The sequence below is a fragment of the Embiotoca jacksoni genome, unplaced genomic scaffold (genome assembly GCF_022577435.1).
Source record: "Embiotoca jacksoni isolate LCO1_2020_lvr unplaced genomic scaffold, fEmbJac1.0.p SCAF_17, whole genome shotgun sequence".
NCBI classification, from domain to species: domain Eukaryota; kingdom Metazoa; phylum Chordata; class Actinopteri; family Embiotocidae; genus Embiotoca; species Embiotoca jacksoni.
The window spans coordinates 2,706,395-2,725,961 of record NW_027185307.1 but is presented as its reverse complement, the minus strand read 5'-3'; the positions used below and the strand labels follow the sequence as shown (position 1 = coordinate 2,725,961).

General features: G+C 38.4%; 1 protein-coding gene across 1 annotated transcript in view; it reads right to left on the bottom strand.

Annotated features, from left to right (window-relative positions):
- Positions 1–19,567, bottom strand: part of vstm2a (V-set and transmembrane domain containing 2A) — a 78,526-nt gene that overhangs the window by 44,818 nt on the left and 14,141 nt on the right. The gene's annotated exons all lie outside the window — the stretch shown is intronic.

The window sequence follows — 19,567 nt, the reverse complement described above, 5'->3', positions numbered from 1 at the left end:
AATGTACGTATTAACACTGTGATGCCTTTTTTTATGTTTATGTTTGATATGTATGCATCTGGTGCTGGCCCGGCCCAACTGTCAAATTTTAAAAGTCAATGTGGCCCCTGAGCCAAAAAGTTTGCCCACCCCTGATCTATGCTGAAATGACTGTCACTCTTTTTGACCTTTCCCCTAAAATTTTTTTAAGTTTTTCCTTTAACACGTTTGTGTCATGATGACAGCTGGTTGGAAATCTGTGTTTGTGCACTCAGTGCTTCCAAATATCCATAAAAAGTGCACAAAGCATCATGTTTAAATGCACATTTTAACCTCACAAAGGATAATGTACCAAACTACCTCAGTTCTTCCTGAAGGCAACCATCCATAAGAAACTGATTGAGCTCAGCCACTTGTGTTAGACTGAGTACAACTCTTAACTCTCGCTGACAACCAAAATGCAATACAAAACACAATAAAGCATGGTTAAACCATTTTTTGCTTACATTTTTTATAATTTGTCAACAAATTTAATACCACGCTGGCTCTGTCAAAATGACTAATAGTGTCAAATAATATTGTTTGGTACAAAATCAACCATCTAATAAAAATGTCGACAAATGCAACACTCAGCAACAATTAATTTCTTCAAAGTCAGCGCAACAAAATATATTCTAATCTGATTGCATTAAAAAACATGTGGTATCTGAAGTTAGTGTGGCATCAAGCAGTAGTTATAGTGAAGAGTCGGTGGCCATCATATTCATATATTGATGATACTGTGTCTCAGATACATAACTAGTTATACAATTAAACACTGGGGCAAAAATGTACTGCCAGGTGTCTCTACTGCAGCAGGACTAATGTGGAATTATACTTGCTGGTTTGGCGCAATTGCACAATCATTGTGTATCTGCTGCATAACCTGTTCCCTGACAAGCTGCAATGAAAAGTGGAAGATTAAAAAGACACCAGTTGTAGTCAAAGTCCAGTTGCTGTGAACTCGCTGGACTCGGGGATGTATTGTGACTCACTGGTTTGGCTCATCATGTTTCAGACTCCTTTCTCGCTGTGCCACAGTCTCGTTTTGAATGCACAATAGTTTGGCCTCAAATATAACAATTTGGGAAACCTTGTACTGTAATTTTATTTTTGAAACCTGCAACACTGAAGTTACACATGCATATGTGGTCTCCACCTGGCACTCTCTTTGGGGTCCAGCAGAGGTGTCGAGGTTTGTTTAGACCAGGCAGGCAAACTGGCCGACAGCACTGCTTCGGTACTGGAATGAGGGATGAGGTGGCATCTGTTGGGTTGTTGCTATATGGCAGAACACATTGTGTTCAGGAGAAAAAGTCTCTCTGAAGTTGGACTAAATTAGCCTGCACCAGTTTCCTGATAATTTCTTGCCATTATATGAAAAGCCGCTGTGTATTCAGAGGGCAGGAAAGGCTGACGGCAGCAAAACCTCTGCCTCGAAGACGTTTGCTCCCTGATCAGCTAGTGGCCAGAGCAGATATTATATAGATTGTGTTTTGGCCTGCTGTTTTGGTCATTCTCCAACACAGTCAGCAATTGGTGCAGCATCCCTGCCTGGCTATTAAAATCCCATATCTTCTGAATGTAGCAATTTGTATAAAACATGCAGCTCTTTCTTTGAGTCAAATCTGAACACACATACACACATTTTTGGATTGAGTCTGATTTAGACCTTTTGAGGTGTTAATATCTGTTTCAATGACCCTCGTGAACATCTATAAGTCTGCTTAGAAATCAGAGAAGGAAGAAACACCTTCTAACTCAAATGAAAATATTGATGTTGTTGAGTTTTCCAGTGCTAATTAGTGTAGCCTTGTGTGTGTGTGTGTGTGTGTGTGTGTGTGTGTGTGTGTGTGTGTGTGTGTGTGTGTGTGTGTGTGTGTAGTTTCCAGTAACTACAAGCTTCAGGCAGAAACTACATCTAACAGGTAGAAGTTTAGTCTTTTCTTTACAATCATTTCACTGCTAGAAAAATGCTGGTTATTACAGAGACTCAGAGAGTCAGAGCCATTAAGACATTTTGTCATATTCATGTAGAATAATTGCTATAATTATGCAGAGGTTATTACTTAAACAGAGTATATTAACAGTGTGAGATATTATATTGTTTCATAGAAATTAACTGTCACATCAATCACACATGCAGGAGTTCCATTTCTGTCGTCTCCATGTCAGAAGTATTAATGGAGGCTTTCTTCAGGCAACTCTACAAGACAAACACAAGGTGATGAGGAGAGTCACATTAATATCTCGACAAGCTTGTTGTGTCTGAGGTGTGGGAAAACAGCAGTGTTTGTGTCAGTCACGGTGGAAATGAATGCAATAACATCACAGGTGCTTCGAATCCATGTTATTTCACAATTGCTTTGGGTTTTGGAGTTGAACCTTTTCACTTCTGCCCCGGTAAAAAAATAGCCACGGAAGGTGTGTGTGCTGCATTACTGAGCTGCTGCGATGCACTGATGCGCTGCGTTGATTCTGCAAGCAATACACCTCTTTAAGTAGATAAAAAGTTTGCGAGAGAGAGTCTCTTCAGAATACATTGCCATGAATCCATACCAGCTTTGAAGTTTCAGATGCCTGACTTCAGAAAGTAATGAAATAGTTCTCACAAAATTTCCAAAAGTTAAAAGGAAGAAATGAAAGCATGGAAGGGGAGAAATTACACGTATATGTCAGGTTCCTTTAAAAACAGATTGTGAAACTGCTGAGCTTGATTTCTCATCCAGTATTTAACTCCCTGAATAAAGTAAATCAAGATTATATTACAAAATAGCTTATATTGCATCATTAAAACATTGCTTCTAACATATTTTCATAAATTCAAGCCTGTATACTGCTGGTATTAAAGCTTTCATTCAGTTATCTCAGCCTCGGTAGTCCAGACACACAAATGGTTTGCCCATCAAGCTGACAGAAAGCTATTCTATCTGTAAAGTTTAATTGTATGTTGCTCGTGGGTAATGGATGGCATTTCAATCTGAGGAGCAACCTCAGACAACTTCTTCCACTCTCTCACCAGCAGACATTAGTATCTTAATCAATTTCATGAGGTAAATGATCACAGCTGTCAGTGTAGATGTCAGAGGTGTGGCCGTTGGGAGAAGCTGATGGAGAGAAATACATTTAGAAAAAAATGCTCCGTACTGCTGATGTTTGTAGTTATGACAGGAACTAAATTTTAAATGATGTGGTGGTGGAGGTATTGATTAATTGTTGTACGGTGATGCTGCAGACTAAACTATTCTCTTTGGATTCAAAGGTAGTTTTTATCTGACAGCTGTCTTTCCGTTGGTTAGCCTGTCCAACATTTGAAGCAGAGCAAAATATCTCACTCCACTAGTCAGATTTTCATGAACACGTGAAATAAATAGGTGTGAATCCTAACTTTTGTTTACATCTACTGTTTTATTTGTTGTCTCCATTAGATCAAAATATCCCCTCGTATATTTGAAAAATAAAGTCCCTACCTTTCTACTGCAAGAGTCTGTCAGTTAGTATGCAGGATCAAGGAGTAAGGGCTTAATTTGAATGGCCTAAAAAACCCCAGTTCAAAACAGAAGATAAAGTGGATATAGATAATGAATAGATGTACTTTGATAAATCATTACCCTCCTCCACCAGTTACATAACACTAAATACGTTGGCCAATTACAGATTTCTGACAGGCCTTTCAAACAACTTTCCTTACAATTAACCTTTACTAAAATCATAAGCAATAGCATGGCTAGAAAAGGGATTTTACAGTGATGTAATTTAGTTGTTAGCAATTAATCTCTGTTGAAATGCAGTGAGGTTTTTGCTGTAGTTGTTGTTTGGTATAAGTCACACTGTCCTGGGAAACAACTCAATGATGTTCTGTTCTCGTCTTAAAACAAGTGAATGTTAACCTTCTACTCTGACTGCCCATCAACAGGAGACCATCTTACGAACTAACTTCTTCTTCAATAGAATAAAAACAACCCTGGCAGCACAAATGCATTTCCCAACTCTTCAGACTTGTTTACTTTATCGTATGCAAGCCTGACATTTCTGATTTCATCTATTCTGCATGATTGACCTTCCTTAAACTGTGCTGTGTGGTGTCCATTTTCAGACCGTGTTGTAGCTGTTCCATAGAAATTAAACTCTATTTCTGAATTTGAAAGGCAATAATGTAGCTCAACAATTTAAAATAGCCTTTAGTCATATCATACAACAAACTGAAAATAGAGCCTTTGATGGTAACGTTTGAAAGATAAGATGTGTATCTTTTTTGGAGAGGATTGTAATATAAGTTCACTGGCTGGGATGTTGTGCGCTGATATCTCGGAAATTATAAAATCCAACTTCAAATTTGCATTTTTCATTTCACTGGACTATTCAAGCACATACACACATAATTACGCGCCTGATTTCTAGCAGCATTTGAAGGTAGTGTCTGTTTGTTGCTGTTGGGACTGCTGATGTGGCGCAGAACAAATATGGAAAATGTGAGAAATAATTAGGTAAATAATGGGCCTGTTGAACAATATAATTCTTAAAATATTACAGAGCAAAGTTTAAAATTTACAAATGCACTTTCTGTTTAAATAGATTATTAGACAAATATCACACTGCTGTCAATTGTTTTTTATATGTCAGAATTTAATCTTATTTGTTGCTTAATTTGAATACAGCATTTGGCCTGTTTATGTTTTAATTAACAGGTATATTTATTGTATCACTGTACTTGTAATGCATTTTATTTTATTCATAGAAAATGCTGCAAACAAGCTGCCAGCTGCCTTTTCAGTGACTAAAACCAGAACACAATCATATTATAGACAATGATGCTGATCTTGGAAACACTGATGATTTGAGCCCCTCGGATTTAAACCTCATGTTGTCAGTTAAAGTTTATTTTTTTGCTGTTTTTGACGACACCAACCTGGCAGACTCCTTACCTAAAAACATGTAAGACATGAGGAAATGGGTGGTGAAAAAGTATGTGTGCCTTCTCATCATGACTTTGGCTTACGGCTCTTTCAGTAGCCAATGAGACGAGATTCTGTGGAGCACAATGACCTACATGTTCACTGTGTGAATATCTGGGTCTGGCCATGCTCCACTGGGGATGTTTTCCAGTTGTTGCCTCCTAATGGGCGTAGGCCTCAGGTTCATTTTTAAACTACTGAAACAACCTTTAACCAATCAGCATTGACCCCCATATGACACATGTTGCGCACCGACACTCACCAAGCTGCAAACAACACAGACCCTTCCCCAGTATGAGCAGAGTGCAACACCGTGTTGGTAAATAACTGATGTCGATTTTTTTTTTCAGACACCGTTCTTGCTCCATGACAATTTTAACTTTCATTCAACATTGGCACTGCGGTATAACAATCTAGTTTAACAAAACCACAGATTACAACTTCTATTGTTTCATATGTCACATACACAAGGAGCCAATCCTGTTAATATCACAAGCGGGGCTCACCATATCATCAAGCTGCAAGTCAGCAGGGGAGGAGCGGGTAAAGTTAGAGGCGGGGACTATTTACATAGTGACAGAATAGCCATGAGTTACATCTAAACCAGTCATGGAAACTTCTATATGTGTAAATTTGATGAACAGAGATGAGTTTTTAAGACTTCAATCAGTGCCAGCAGAAGGACTTTAAACTGTGGTTAACACAGGGCTACTACTGGATCAGTTTTAGACTGAACCATGCATTGATTAATTGAGAAAGTAATCAGCAGATCTACTGATCTATTGAAAACAATAGGGTTGTGATTAATTGTTGAATGATAATGCAGCAACCTGAGTTCTTCTCTTAATTAATTTAGAAAAAAAAAATATTTTTTTAGGCTGGACAGTGCGACCAGCCCTATGAATGCAAATATCTGTTATCTGTTATCTGTGGCAGAGTGCCACATCCCTGACTGATGAATTTACAGCCGAATGTCACAACTTCCTGTATCTGTTTCAGATTAAAAGTCTTTTAGTATTTAGTCCAGCCGTACACAAGTCTTATTATCTGACATCTCCATGTTCACATTGGTTGGTATGTCCATGTAACGCGCAGTGGATTTCCACAACCTCCACAGGATACATCGGAATGATTTCCGTTCCGCTGATTTCCGTTCTGAATTTCCACACTCACACTTTACTTCTTTGACCATGATGTTCATAAATTATGATGATGTGTTAAATGCCATTAAAGGCAGTAAAACAGGAGTCTTAAGATAAGAATTGGGTCTTTTGGCGCCTTGAGCTGCTGCAGGCGCACTGGACTGTAATATACATGCGGGAGCAATGAATAATGTAGTAATTGTCTTTTTTTTTTGTCAGTTGAGTATGGTCTGTATCTGGATAAAATTTAAAAAAAAATAAAAAAAACAAAAAAGCAGGGACCAGCTAAGCTAATGAGTGAATCAAATTGGCAGATCAAATTTGACTTGGAAAACTTTGATTTAAGTACAACCTTACACTACAGACTACATGCATGGACAGAAAGTGATCTGCAGTGACCTGTCCTCAGTTAGGATCTAATGTTACTACATTACAGTATACAGTACACCTCAGTGCACTCTACATGATTGATACCTCCATGTTCAGGCAGATGTCAGCGATTCTCTTTGATTGACAGTTTGAAATGACTTTCTTTACTCACCCAAAGTGCTTTCTGTCTGCTTGCACCTGAGGATATTGAATCTGTCTTTTTCCCGCTGTACCCCCTTCCAAACACACACACACACACACACACACACACACACACACACACACACACACACACACACACACACGCACTTTGTGATGTACAAAATGTCTTCCTTCTCTGCTTCAAACTGCAGGCCGGCTTTCAGACTGTCATTGACCTGAGACTGATGTGATCCCTGTCGATAGAATAGCTGCAGTGTGGGAGTATTTATTTTCTATAAGCCAGCCGCGACTCATTCGCTGCAATTTTCGTTTTGAATGGACAACGTCTGGAGGACATGATTGCGTTATCTTATCTTATTGTGTTGAATTATTCCTTCAATTTGCTCTGCGTGGACACGCAGCGAAAATCATGTGGTATTTGTAATTTACAGTCACATTCCCTCCTGCAGTAGCACCTTGACAGCACACGTCAGTGTTGTAGCATCTCATCAGCAGTTATACTAGTGGAGACCACAGATAATACGAACATAAAGTATCATTGTGAATTTAATGTTTGGGCCCCGAATGCAAAAGTGCTGCTGCTTCATCATCTCAAGCACTCTGTGGAAAATTGGTTAAATGTTAATCCAACTGTTGTACAAGCCTGTGATAATGCTGCTGTAACCCCTTTCTTTCTCTCTGTTTCCATCAACAGTTACTCCATTTTCCGTGGTAACATTATTGTTGCAGACAAACAGGTAAAACGAAAAAAAAAAAAAAGAAAGGAAAATTAGACACTGAAAGTAATTTAAACCAAAACCAACAGAATGAGTCGAGATTTAAGTGGCTATTTAAATTGTGTGTACAGAGTCGGAATGGAATGAATTTCAATTCTCAGATGATTTAGCAGGTTTAAAATGATCTCCCAGCATGGCCGAATGAAAAACCGAACATAAAGAATGAAGCATCAGAAAAAAAAAAGAGGTCGGTGTCAGTTGTGTTTAAGGTGATTTTGACCCTCTGAATTTTTATTTTTTATTTTAAAGCTTTATTAAGCGATAGTTTTGATGTTAATACAAAATAATAACATTGTTGTTTGTGGTTTTTTTTTAAGCCACTGGGAATGTACTAGCAAGTCTGCAGCTTGTTAAAGTTTATAGCCTATTTGTTCATTGTTTGATGTGTCATGCCAATATAAATGTATGCTACTTTGTGAAGGGAAGTGACTTAGTAATAAAATAAATAAATACAACTCACTTAATAAAAACTGCTTCAAAGAGAGTAGAAATAAATTCCAGAATCTATATCAAATAAAGGCCCAGTTTTAATTTCAGTTGAGGTAAACAAGGCCGCAGACTCATCCTAAAACCCTCATCCATAGCAAACACATGATTATACACTTTACTGTATAATCACTTAAAACTGCCTTGATCAAAACGTTTATCTCAACACTGCATCAAAATACCATCTAATTATGACCAAAATTCTTTAAGCTCAGTGTTTTCATTTTACAACCACCAACTTTACGTTTTTGTTTCAGTCTCACCGCTGTGATGAATCGTATTTCTCTGGATGTGTATTATGGTGCTATTGGGCCAGTGTTGTTTTTTACTTTGACCCAACCCAAAAAAAATCTCTAAATGAAAGTTTGATGTACTTATTGTTTTGTAAAATAAAGAGAATGGAACAGCCAAAGGACAAAATCATCGATCCAAGGTTGGAAATGAAATACAGAGAAGTCAGAGTATTTTTCCAAGCAATCTTTTCCTTATTCCTTCACATTGTTATTGTATGGAAACACAAGTAGTAATACTGTATGTAACAATAAGGTTCTTATGTGGGTTCCACAAACAAAGCACAACATGGAGGTACTACTACCAGCAAGTCCACTCCGTGCTGTGGACAAAAACATAATCCCTGCTGCACTAATGTTCCCATCTATGCAGATAAAATACAAATACGAAACTGTGAAACATGAACAGTATGAAAATGTTCACAATCTTCTATTTCTGTTGCTTTGCTGGAAAAATTGGGTACAAAACCACAACCAAAAATACAGTAATACTTAACATTGCCAGTATTTCATAATAAACATCATGCCGATGCTCAAACCCTACTTAAAATAAGTGTTATATTCATCAAGTAATTCCCACCAAGAAATCTGATTGGTCAACTGTACATAAGGAACTTGCTCACGTTAGTATAACAGCACACCGTGCTCATCACTAGAAAATGTCACCCTGTCATCTACTTGGTCAATATGTAATTAGAATTTAATTTAATATACTATGCAATATAATGTTTTTACTTGTTATAGGCCCATTAAATGTGACCCATTTGGCAAAAGTGGGTCTTATTTTGTCGTTTTTAGTCGCTCCGAGCACCCGTACTGTAACACCACCAACAGTTGTGCATTTAAATCCATGCCGTGGCTAGCTTGACTGGGTTTTAACACGTGACCGCAGCCTGATGAGTGGGCGACACGGCGCTACCGTCTTGTCGTTGTTAGTCATACCCCACATATTGCCATGGAAACAGAGATCAAACGAACACACCAAAAAGTTTTTATGTTTTGAGAGCACACTGCCCCACAATATGAACACATTTTAATTACATATTTTATTTAGTTGGTAACTTGTATAATCACATATTACACGAGAGGGTGCGAGCACCTCTACAGCTAACTAGTGAACAATTAGCCTGAAACAGTGTATTCTTTTTATATTCACAGTAAGTTGGTGATTCACAGTTAATTCTAAGGGATTTCCATTCTCCGACACGTTGAAAAGTTAAACGTTAACAGTTACAATACATTGACCACACAACCAAACTCAAATGAAACCGCTATGGAAAGCGCTCCACACTAATTAACTGATTAACGAGAAGAAGGTATGGAGTTATATAAAAGCTAAACTTAGATTCAATCAAGATGACATTGTCAACAAGACTAACAAATCACTAACAATTACAAAAACAGTATTTTTCCAATAAATAAAGTCCAGAAATCACAGTAACAGAGCACGAAGGGCAAGTGGCTTCCAAACCTAAAGTTCTCTGACCCATCATCGAGTACACAATGGATTTATCATGAATATGTAAAAGAAGCTTTGGTGCTGCAGCTTGGCACTGGACACAATGAGAGGTGGACATTTAATAACCTCACCGTGGTTCTATAATCTATCAGAACTTTTAAAACACCAGCTGCTATCTCCTGCTGTCATTTGGGGCTTCTATTGTGAGACATGGCTGTAGTGCAGCATGAAAATAACAATTTGACTTTTTTGGAAAATACACATTGATTATCAATGAGAGGATCAATGTCGTTTTCATCTCTGTACATCCACTACACAGATGTTTAAAGCTGGATTCTGGAGGGAAGTCGTTCTTTTTGCATCTTTAGTCAATACATAATAATGCATAAAATTGGTTAGGGTTAGAGAACCACAGTAGCTTAAATTGAAAAACTGCCTCATCATATAAGGGGACAATTTGGATACAACACTTAAGATGGTCATTAATGAAAGTTTGCCTGTTGTAAGAAATCCGAAACGGAGGTCATATCAAGACATTTAAACAATTTTGCTGACACTATAACTTGTTAGACACAGTTTTAGTTTTACAGTCATAAGAGTCACAAACAAAACTGCCAATGCCGAGTCATAGGTGAGATTTTATATACATATGAATACAATGTTGCATGCAACAATTTTAAATCAACATTAGATCATTTCAGCATTCTTTATTTGCTATATCCCACTCAAATTTGAGTGGATTTGAGCTGTTTTTGTATGTATAGGAATGGATCCATCTAAAAATATTAAAAAAAAAAATTAAAAAAAATTGAAATAAAAGTAAATAGAAGTGTCCTTTAGTCAAACACGAATGATGGTGGGTTCATGCGTCACAAGTGTTTGATCGTGACCTGTGACTGAAAATAGACTTCAGTTTTATTCCTCTGAAAGCCAGTGTGGACAAAAAAAATCATGCTGAAAAGAGATGAGGGCAGAAATGCAGGAAATCATTAGTGTGGCTCAATAAAATATCCATGCTGGATGGAAACAGAAAGCGTCTCTTTCTGAGTCATGCCCCCACACAATTGCCGTAATTGTTTGGTGGCGGCCCCAATCGATAAAAGTATTATTGGCACTGACAACACATGAGTACATATCAGTGTGTGATCAGTGTCATAACTGGTCTAGTGCAACAATACATTGCATTTAATATCCTCGGCCTGATATCCAGCCAGCTGAGGCCTAAAGCAATTAAAGGCAGAATCAATGCCCTGAGTCAAAACAGTGTGACAGCTCTATTATCCCTGGATATAGGAGGCCTAGCCGAGTCCCATTTCTCTACTTCTCTCTCTTTCTGTTGCACAAACACACATATTCTCTAACATCCGTCTTTAACTATCTGCAGTGGATACACTGCCGCACTGTCACACGCATAATACCCTGACCTCTCCTATTTTAAACCATTCCCCTCCTCTTCGTTTCCTCTTCCTTTTTTTCCCACGAACATTCGTGCCGCCTTTCAGTCTGAAATAATCCCTTCCAGTATTTACTTATTTTTTCCTTCATTACCTGCCTTTCCTTGTTCTGTCTCCCTACCTGTCAGCATCAGTCTTCTGCCGCTGAAATCCAACCCATCACTGTCAGCCACACATCAACACTGACGGTGCTTTTATCCAATCACACTCTTTAATGTGCTCAGGCTCTTTTAGTCCTCCAAGGTATTGCTGATAAAATGATTTTTGGCTGCATTTGTTCATTTTGACACATAATACTTTGCTTCATTGACCAGTGTAGCTACACTAAGATTAAAATGATCCCAAATAAATCTTTCAAAATTGCATTTTCCCATTTTCTTTTTCTTCTAGCAGCTTGGCCAACCAACCAAAGACATAACCACTATTTCGGACATTTAGGTCATTCTTTCTGGGAAAATTGAAGTATTTGCATAGAGGTTACAGTGTAGAGTTAAAATCCTGCAAGTTTTTGAGCTAAATACCTGGAAAATAATTTGGAACCACTTTATTTTAAGGGCCCATCATTTCCAATTAATTTCCTTGAAGGTTTCATGTAATCTGGTAGTAATGTAGGGTATTAACGTTCAACTTGTAGTTAATCGTCTTAAATTAATAAGCAGAGGTTTTGGAGCTGATTCAGAGGAATATTTCTTGAAACAACTGCCACATACAGTCAAACTCTGCTGTAAATAAACTTTAACAGCAAACAATTACACAATTTTAAAACTTGTCTTTTTTTCAGATGGGGTAAGGGAGTCATAAAGGTGGTTAGCATGGCATTACCGTGTGTCTTCTGTTGGTAGTTGTACTTGAACACACTTTATAAACAGTTTTTGGCTTTATGATGGGTGACGTAGCCATCCATTCTATAAATCTATAAAGTAACTCCTTCGTTCAAGTCTCTCTGTGCACAGCCACAACTGTCCAAAGTGACAATATCAGTGTTAATACTCAGATCTAAGTGACCATAAAGCAATCATTTATCCATTTGTCTCTGAAGCTACATCCAGCCTGACCTTATTGGTGAGGGTTGTTGGTGCCTGAGAAGAGCACCTGCAGACATTACTCCCCAGACAGCAAAATTATTCTTGTCCACTTCTGGCCTACTTCTACCACTTTAATCTGGCCCACATACAGCATGTAATGATAGCCAATAGGTGGTCCACTCCTGGTTGGCAAATCGTGGCCACATGCGGCAACCACTTTAGTTGTTATCCAGTGGCAACTTGTCAATGTCTGTGACATATTTAATGTCGCTGACAGATTTCACACAGGAAGTGTCAGCCTCATGGTGGCGCTAGTTGTAAAGGAGATCGCCTCAGGCAGAAAGATTCTTAGGGACCATTAATTTCATCTGTTGTCAGAGGCAATATATCCAGTCATGTTGTCAATAATTTTCAGTCTGGACCAAAGTGGCTGGCTGTCCTACAAAAAGACATTACCATCCAGTGCAAACAAGGCTAAAAACAGTATAAAGTGCTAAGTAAGTAACAGCTGCAGTGTTCCGTGTCTTAGACGTCAGGGGAGCTCCGGAGGGAGATGAACAGCACTCTTCATCGTCTGGTTATGATGGTGGAGAGTCACCGTCTCACATGTTGCTTACGTCTTTTCTTAAATTTTTCACCAATCACCATGAATTCTCTGTGCTAAAAAGCCCGTCAGACCGCTGCCTCTGCTGCTGATTCAACATGATGGGTTGCCCAAACGGCCACTGATGAGGGGAGACCGCAGCCAACAGACATTGCCAAACACACTTGCCAAAGCTAAAGGCGGCAATCAACCACAGATGCTCAACAAAAGGCCACCAGTGCCTGGGTATCTTGTAGAAATGGTCAAATGTAATATTGTATTTGCTTTTTGTCTGTACGTGTTCAGTATCTTTTCTCAAATCTGATTTGTGAGATGTTTTACACAAATGATGCAAGTTCTACACTATTTATTCACCAAAATTAAAGAAAAATCCACTCCTCCGTTACGCCACTGTGCAATTATATCCTCACCTACGAACCAGTGTATTTTAATGTAAACATGAGTCTAATAGAATGCATCCGTTCACCTGTGCTGCTGTGACTTAACAGACCTTTAACATACTGAGGCATCATGGCTGTTGGTAATCTTAATGCTGACAGACAGACAGGGATGACTGATGAGAATGCTGCCCGAGGAAGTCCCACTTTCTGCACAGTCCCTACATGTTTTTTGTCACTTAACTGTCACCAGGTTGCCTTAATGAAGTGTAGCAGGTCCTGCAGCCTGCCGGCATCACTGCACACGTGAGCATTGTCACTTAACAAGCATCTCTAATGAAAACTGCAGGCTTGCCATGCTTGACATTCACAACATTCACATTTCTAGTGTGTCCTGTCTTCATTAAACAGCTGACACTCCAACAAAAGTGGAGTTTTGATATTCACAGTGTGTTGAGTGTTTACTTCCATGCTTGGGTTACTGATGTGCTCTGGAAGTTGTTACATTCCTCCTGATGTTCCAAACTTGACCAAGACATTTCATTATAATCCAATGAGCATGTCCACACAGCGTGTATAGAAACTATCAGAGCAAATTATAACTATTATTTCTACATTGGGACAATTTGTGATTATTTAATTTTGCCCATCACTCAGAATAAAAGGTCACGGAGACATGAGTTGGTTCATACTGGCTTTAGGGACAGCAATGTCGGTCAGATCACAGCTTTGGCCCACACTGAAAAACCTTAGTTCTTTGATAGTCTGCAATCAATTTTAGCACAAACCTGTAGGTCATGTTTAAATTAGAGCTGGAAAACAAGGGTCGACACAATATTTACAATTTAGAAGATTCCAGTGGTGCCAATGGTTCCATCTTAGCTTCAATGATGATTGTTTTACGTGAGTTCAATAAGGAAGATCTGTAACTTCACGTCATCATTCCTCTTCTTTAAATATCATCATAATTCTGTCATTCTGCCTTTCAGAATTTGTGATGTGCAACCCTCCTCTTCCCCATCACCACCTGATTCATCTGGTTTTCCTGGTAATCTCCACTGAAGTTCCCATCAGTCGTCTCTGATCTTCCCTATCCCCAACCGGTCGAGGCAGATGGCCGCCCACCTCTGAGCCTGGTTCTGTTGGAGGTTTTCTTCTTGTTAAAAGGCGTTTTTTTTCCTCCCTGGTGTCGCTCATGTGGGATTTGTTGGGTTCCTTAAGTGTGCTGGGATATCTTATGTTATGATTTGGTGATACTCCACCACCTCCAGCGTCAAGGCTCCTAGGGGCCTGTCCTGTCTCCTACATCCATCTGGGACATCGCTCTCCGAAGCGACCTCTCATCATCGGAGTCTTGCCACCAAAACTTACTACTTGTCTAAAACGTATTATTTCAATAAATCGTTTCCCACTCCTAATGGTTACCTACCTGGTAGCCGCTGGTATTTGAGCTAATTTAGTTATATTTCTGATTGTGATATTTGGAAACACGTTTGGAAATCGGTTTCTCATTGATAGACATCCTTAAATCAAAATAAAGAGGGAGTTCTGTTGATTGTATCAGTGTGCTTGTTACGTCTCTGTTTGCCTTTCCCATGACTTTGAGCAGAAAGAGTATGAGTTCAGGGAAGATAAATAAACATGCAGACATGTGAATGTTGTGATGGAACAATATCTCAATAATGTATTCATGTTCCGTTACACCCCTAAAACTTCCACAGAGGGAAAGCAATCAGATGGTCGACAGGGGCTGACAGCCCCGGCTCCCCTGTTGGGTTAATCCAGTTCTACTACTGTTCATCATTTCAAAGGACTCTGCACTATTTCTGGGATCTCAAAGGGCTCCAATGAGTCACCTCGACATATCTGGAAAAACACACCCAAAAAAGATACTTGATACAATTTTGAGCCAGTTGTCGTTAAATATTTTGCCTGAGGATCCACTGTGGCGCCCACTAGTCCAGACAAAACCAAAGATAATCGTGTAGAGTTTTGTTTTTGGTTTGGACAAAGATTTAAAATCTTTATCCAGACACCTACAGTGAGCTTCCTGCCAGGAACTTGTGTGTGTCTTTTTTCAGAGTGATTCAGCAGACATAGACATGCTATTTCAGGTATATAATGTCATGCCTTTGTTTAAAAAAAAATATGGATAGAGTGGTACTTTTGTCTCCTAAATAAGGAAGAAAACAGAAAATATTTTAAATCTAGCAGTGCGCATGTAATTATCTTTATCTTAGTGAAGGTAGGTGAATAAGGAGACTCGGAGCCATTAGAGGAATTAATCATGAAGGCCAATAAAAATCCACTACATTAGATCTAAGCTCCTCAGGGAAAGCATTATGGGCCATGAGTCCTGTACGCTGAAACAAATCATCCACCACTCTTCCTCTGGCAATAAACTGTAACCATTATGATCTACAGTTAAAGTAAAAGCAATACTGTCCTCCTTTTACACAGTATGGCTGCCCTGCCCTCCAGCTTACACTTTGAGTTTCACAAACTCAAGAACCAATAATCTCTGTCTTTTCAATCATCAGTAATTCATCAAGTTTTTTTTTTTTTTTCACATATTTCTCAGATATGATTGTTTTCAATGGGGAAATTTCTGACAAAAGGCAATGTGTAAATTGGGTGTTCATATCAAATTCCAGGCTCAAATGTCCAATGCTTATTGCAGTGGAACTAAAGCAGTCATTTATTTTAAGTATTTCAATGCGTCTGTAGGACGGCTTCATAGCTACTGAGGCTAAATTTGAAGCCCAAAAAGAGAGGGAGAATATATGTAGCAAATGAGGTAATCGGATGTCATTACTGCAGCGTCAGATGATATGAACTTGGGTGTATCCTGGAGGACTGACTAAGTATGCTGAATGCATTTCTTTTCTTCAAAGCGTCAAAGAGTTTTTGAATATGTTGGGATCGATTTCATTTCTAACTCACAGTGTTGTCTTTCTTGTCTTTTCTGGCTCCTTGCTGTGTTTGCTGACCTGTTGCCGCCACCAACAGTTGATCAGTAAAACCGTGTGTGCTGCAAAAGCCGCATCATCCTCAATATTCATACCCACACAGGAGACCTGCTCATGAAAACATGAATCCATGTGATCAAAAACTCCACAGAACACCTCTGACTGAAACTACAGTTCTGCATGCTTAATGGTTTTACTGAATAATGGATGATATATAGTTTTATGTTTTAGGTGTATTTTTCTGGCAACGTGCTAACAGCCAAGGATTGTGATTCATTTAGGTCCATTATAAAGTAAATTAACAGACTCGTCAAACATGCATGAATTGTGTAATTCATCAGAGTAAATATTAGGTCTGCATTATGTTCCTCAGTATTTTTGTAAAAAAATTGTTTAGCACAGATTGATTCTACTACCAGGCAATCATAATAACAGGCTTAATGTTCACAGTGATGGATGACATAGTTCAAGGAAGTATCAAGACCGTGATAACTGATCCTCACTGTTACAAAAAATGTATTCATTCAAGTCCATCATCAGTATTATAGAATACTGCAAAAACATGGGTTTACATGTAAAAAAAACTCAAACAGCTCAGTGAACAAATACATCAGCAACTATTTTTAAAAAAAAAAAAGATGAATATACTTTGTACCAGCGTCATGTACAGCTGTGATTAATCATGTTCTTAATTAGTTACTGAGGGACATCACAGTATCAAGCTTCAAAATGTGCTGGATATGATTCAACACCATATCTGAGAGATGAGTCTCCAAGGTGAGTATGAACAGATGAGAAACTAATGTTCCTCGGAAACATGGACAACCTTGAACTGTCAAATGGTCCTTTTCACTGTTGTGTTGTGTTGTGTTTTGTTGGGCTGTCCCAGACAATTTCTTAAAATGAACTTGACAACCATAAGAAAACACAAATGCGTTAATGATGTGCCTGTGTTTCTATTTAGGCAACATGCTATATCAATAATGTGATGTAAGAATATATATTGTCTTAGATTTTTATATACTGTAGTAATAGCATTATCACATTATAAGTGTTGTATTTTCCTGGTTTAAAAGCTGCATTACAGTAAAGTGATGTACTTTTTCTGAACTTACCAGACTGTTGTAGCAGTTCTATTATTTACCTTTACCCACTTAGACATTGTATCCACATTACTGATGTTTTTTTTGCTTTTTTTTTTTTTTTTTTTTTTTATCAGAGATCTCATTGTGTATATATTTTGTGAAACTATCAATGGCCAATTATTTGCTCAAACATAACATAATATTTGATTGTGTCCATATCCCCCTGCCTTAATTAATTTTTTTCTCTTTGTCTGTGTGCAACCTGTCCCTGAACTGCACCTGCAAAATGTGAAGCACTATCATAAAACAGGCCGGTGCCACCAAAAAACAATTCAAGAAGGCAACGTATATACTGACATTAAGTTCCCTGCTCGAGCACTCACTGACATGGGGCTTCATTTTCAGGGTATTTCGTAATGAATCCTTAAAGTATGATTGAGGAAACTCATTCCATACACTGAAATTTATGAACATGTAAAAACTATGTTTAGGTTCAAGTCGTAATTTTGACAGAGGGAAAGAAGGAAGTGATGTGATGTAGCTATGGAGTCACAGAGTCAACAAAGGGAGGAGGTCTAGGTGGATGGATGGGTTAACAAAACATATTGATGACGTTCTGAAACCTTTACTAAGTATCTAAACTACTATGTTTGAGCCTAAACCTAAAGGCTGCATGGATATGCTGTTTGTTTTCTTTTATTAAATTCAGCTTGACTCTTTTCAACAGTAGTTCAGCATTGTTAATGACTGAATAAAATGTGCTTTTACTAGGGGTTAGGGGGTTTAGCATGATTTCAACATTCTGCATGAATGGAAAAGTTTGAGAACCACTGACATGATCAAACCTTTACAATAGCATTGTCACACCATGACATGGTTAATTATCAATCGTTCAATTCATCTGTGGCACACGCCCCGCTGCCAGCGTACTCCTATGAACTGAACCGGAGGATTGTAACGAGCTACCTGTGTGGTTGCTTAGTTTGGAGGATATAAGTTAAAGCAATGGAAGGACATGGTTCCAGCCAAAGTTTTCAACAAAGGACAGCTGAATTTTTATTGTCAATGAAATAAACTGTTAAAAAACAACAACAACAAAACACCTTTGAACGGACATATTATTAAAACGTAAAATGCTGTAAAAAATGTACTGTAGACATGCAAACAATTATCACTGAGGACTGTGCAGCTAAGCAAAATAATGTGTTCCGTCTGATAGCAAAGCACAGTGACACAGCAAGTAAAAAGGCTGCAACTTGGGAACGTTTCCAACAATGGAAGAGCATTCTAAGAGGGCTGACATCAAAAACATAATCTGTCGGCATTTAGAGAAACGTCTGATTCAATTTGAAAAGTGCTTCTCGGAGTCTGACAACTGCTGTTGTGACACCAAATGGATTCAGTTTCCTTTTGGTGAAAATGTAACAGATGGGTCAAGAAGACCAGTGGCAGCAAAGGATCCGCTGATTGAAATATCTGCCATAGCTGTGAGAAAAAGGCAGATGTGAGCTTCAGCAATAGAGTGAGTTTGTTGTGTACAATGTTTCTATGACTGGGGATTCCCCACCATTTTGTACGATGAGAACAAATGTAATGTTGCGCATCAGATGGAAAACAACGAGTTTGTTGAATCTATACAAATGGATGGTCTGTAGCTTTGGATGTTCAGATTCTCCACAAGCATGACAGAAAAAGCATTTAATTTTTTTTGTTTACATTATTATTACTAAAGAATGTTCCAGAAGGATGTTCAGAGATTGCCTTGGTGAAGGTTGAAATCCAGTGTAATAGGGAAGCAGTGCTATTTTGAATTGACATGTGCCTGAGATGAGGCAGCAGCAGCAGGTCTTCAATGTATTCAATGTAATCCTCACAGCCACATCAGCAATACAATATATAAAAACAGAATGTGTGCATTCAGATCAACATGAAGAAAATAGTGAGTGTAAATAAGATGATTTCCATGGTGTTAAAGTCAGAGCCAACCTTAACACCTCCATCATTACCAGTGAATTATAATCTGCCTCTGCTATCAAACAGCAAGGATAAACCATCTCCCTAATCCATGTTTAATTTCCTGTCCCACTGTGATGCATATAAGCCCTTTTTCTGCCATCACTGGTCATTATCTGCTGCTGATTAAAGCACCAAAAGGAATATGGTGGATTAAGGGGAAGCTGTTGGTAAATACATTGGCTGTGGTGAGTCTATAGACATGTGACAGCGGCACTGATTGACATGCATTCTGTAGGCTTTCATTATTATTTGTCTGAATCAATAACATGTGGTAAATGATTCCCTAAAGGCTGTGATGGCAGTTTGAACATTAATGCATTTATAATAGTGATTCTTGAAATTATCACTCAAATACACACCTTGTTGTCTCTACTTTGTCA